The following is a 3,682-nucleotide window of genomic DNA, read 5'->3' as shown; positions in this document are numbered from 1 at the left end:
TTACTATAGCCTTATAGTACAGCTTGAAGTCTGGTAGACTGATACCTCCCAGTTTGTTCTTTTTGCTTAAGATTGCTTTGGCTATGTGAGGTCTTCTCTGGTTCCATACAAAGCATAGAATTATTTTTTCTAGATCTGTAAAGAATGATGATGGTACTCTGTTCTTGAGGCTTTCCACTGTGTTTTGAAGTTCCTTGAATGCCTCCTTCATTTCCAAGATTTCTGTTTGGTTTTTTCCTTAGTATTTCAATTTCTTTAAAGAATTTTTCATTCATTTCCTGTATTGTTTTTGTGGCTTCTTTATGTTGGGTTTCTATTTTCTCTACAATACATATTCACAATTCTTCCTCAGTCAGTTTAATCATATCATGTAAGTTGCTATCTATTGATGGAGATCGAATATTTTCTTTTGGGGGTGACTTTTCTCTCTGATCTTTCCTGTTTCCTGTATTCTGTCATGTATTCTTTCTCATCAGGCTACTTTGTCAAGAACTGAGGGTACTGGGGCTGGTTTATGGTCTTAACTCCAAGTCCCCAAGGGGACATTCCTTGACAGTGCTGGGGAGATGTGCTCTGGTTCTGTATTGCCTTAGAGGTGTTTTAGCCCATTGGGTTATCTCTGACCTGTTGTCTTCACCTCTTGCCAAAGAAGATTAGTGAGTTTGGACCACTTGCTTAGTCTCCCAGGTGGTGAATCACTCTTGTGTGTGTGACTCCGCTGCCCTCCACTAGTTTGAGATGGATGGCACTGTGTTGGGCTATGGGGTTAACCTCTATTTCATTGCTTGTAGTTTGCATGGAGGAGTCGATTATCAAGATATTCCAATACCTTTGTATTGGGCTCTAAACCCCTGAATGGGGTATACAAATGCCCCAGTCTTTGGGAAATGTCTTGTCACTCCCAAATGTTACTTGAGCCCTGTGGCCACTTTAGGTGAGGTGAGAAGAGCAACAGGTACCTGTGAGCCTGACAGTGTATACTTCTACGGTTGCTTGATATGCTGCTAGGGGAGAGCTGCTAATATGTTATTCAGGGCTCTTTTGCCACACTTGCGAGACAGCTCCAGGTGGGGGGTGTCAAATGGTGCAAATGCTGAGGACTCTTGCCAAGATTTTCCTTCCCAGACCACAAGCCCCAAAACTGGCAGCGGCCTAGGTGCCAAAGGCAAGCTCTAGTGTTATGTTCTTATCAGATCATCAAAACCAACCTGCTGGACCAAATCAACAGTCTGTCCCCTTTTGCTTAGTTCCAAGGTCCCACAGATTCATGCCAGTTGCACTAGGAAAGCAACTTTTCTCCTTGTTCCCTGCCTCCAAGGGCAGAGTCTGCCCTGTGGGGCTGAGGGAGGGGTGTTGCCTGAGACAGCTGCACATCCCGGCCCAGAAAACATCTTCTCTCCTCTCTCCTCTTCTCCAAGGGCAGGGTCTGCCCTGCCAGAGGGGAAGCCAAGCTGCCAGGCTGGGGGAGCAGCGCTGCCTGAGGCCACATTGAGTCTCAGCCCAGGAAGCAGCTTCTCTTGTTATTCCGCCCCTCCAAGGATGGGGTTTATCTAGTCAGTGCGAAGTACAGGTGGCTGGGCTGTGAGAGAAGCGCTGCCCAAGGCCACGGCTGGTCTCAGCCCAGAAAGCGGCCTCCCTGATGTGAAACACAAGTGGCCAGCCTGGGGATGGACGGCCGCCCGAGGCTGCCAGACGACTCAGCCCAGAAAAAGCAGCTTCTCTCATTACTCTGCCCTTTCACGGGTAGGTTTTGACCTGTCGGACAGTGGCAGTGGCACTGCCCGAGTCCATTGCCTAGGCTTGCCCTGCTGGGCTGGAGAAGGGGCAGTGCCCAGAACGGCAACACGCCACGGTGTTTTTAGGTTATGGACCCCCAAAATGGCGGAAGCCCACCCACAGAGAGCCAGCACTGGAGGCGACTGCTCTGGAGGCAGTGGGTGCTGGGTTTGGCAGGCTGTCTCAAGGAGCCGCCGGCTGTCTCCACTGCTTCCCTGATGCACACACTATCTCTCATCAGTCCAGTAGACGGGTTCTGTACTCTCTGTGCCACCCTGCACCAGCCAAATCTTTGGTGGTTTCCAAGGGCAGAGCCTCCCTTTCAGCGTTCACCTCCATTGTTCTGGTCCTGGCGACTGCCAGAGGTGAGATGCCTGTCTTCTAACTCCCTCCTGTGGACCCGGGAAGTGTCCACTCAGACCAGTCCCTCCCCCACCCAATGCGGACCCAGCACAGAGTGCTGGAGAGTTCAAAATGTTTACCACTTTTGTCTCTTCTCCACACAGCCTGTCAGCCCAGGCCACAACTTTGCACTGACTTCAGGTGCTTCCCTGCGTGAGTGGAAGTGGAGGTCAGTGGAGGAAGAGTCGTCCTCCTGTGGGTCAGATCACACTGCCCCAGACAGCTGACAGGCGCAGCAGTCCCACGCTCTATTCCCTATTGTATATCTCACACTCTCCAGACTTTGTGGTCGATTTTCCAATTCACCTTTTTTTTTTTCAGCGCTCCTTGTCCCGTGCTGCTTCTCTGCAGATTCACGATGCTGTTCCTGTGGGAAAGCGATCCACTCATGTGTAGCTGTCGGCGTTTTTCAGCTCCTACTCTGGGAACAGAGAGCCAGGAGGTCACCACTAATCCACCACTTTCCTCCTCCTCCAAGCCCACTTTGTATAATATATGGCAACCCACTGTCCAACGAAGCCATGAAATCTTCAAAATTGCTTCACCACATGGAGACCAAGCACTCTACGTTAAAAGACAAGCCTTTGGAGTTTTTCAAAAGAAAAAAAATGTGAATATGGATGGAAGCAATTATTGAAGGCCACCACTTCATCAAATGTGTCTGCACTGAGAGCATGATTCTTAGTGGCTAACTGCATTGCTAAAGCTAAGAAGCCCTTTATTCTTGGTGAACAGTTGATCCTGCCTGCTGCTAAGGACATTTGCAGTGACATTTTAGGAAAGGCTGCAGTTCAAAAGGTGGCACGTGTTCCTCTTTTGGCTAGCACCATAACTAGACAAACTGATGAAATAGCAGAGGATATTGAGGCACAATTGTTAGAGAGGATTAATGAATCACTGTGGTACACAATCCAAGTTGACAAGTCTACCAATATTGACAACAAGGCAACAATGCTTATTTTTGTGGCACTAGAACTCAGGAGGATATGGTGCATGAGGATATGTTAAGCACACTTTTGTTGTCAGCCAACACCACACCTGCAAAACTATTCAAGTCTTTGAATGATTACATATCAGGAAAACTGAATTGGTCATTTTGTGTCAGTATATGCATGGATGGAGTGGCTGCCCTGACCAGACAACTTTCTGGTTTCACTACTTGGGTCAAGGAGGTCACTTCTAAATGTAAGTCCACACACTGTGTCATCCATAGAGAAATGCTGGCTAGCCAAAAAAAATGTCACCTGAACTAAACAACATTTTGCAGGATGTGATTAAAATTATCAACCACATTAAAGTACATGCCCTTAACTCACGTCTGTTTATGCAGCTCTGTGAGGAGATGGATGCAGAGCACACATATCTTCTCTGATACACAGAGTGAGATGGCTTTCTGAAGGTAGTTCACTAGCCAGAGTTTTTGAGTTATGAGAGCTGCTCCAGAGATTTCTTAAAAAAAAAAACCAGCCTGAGCAAGAGCGAGACCCCGTCTCTACTAAAAATA

The sequence above is a fragment of the Propithecus coquereli genome, unplaced genomic scaffold (genome assembly GCF_000956105.1).
Source record: "Propithecus coquereli isolate 6110/MARCELLA unplaced genomic scaffold, Pcoq_1.0 Scaffold376, whole genome shotgun sequence".
Taxonomy (NCBI): domain Eukaryota; kingdom Metazoa; phylum Chordata; class Mammalia; order Primates; family Indriidae; genus Propithecus; species Propithecus coquereli.
This window is presented reverse-complemented; position numbering follows the sequence as displayed.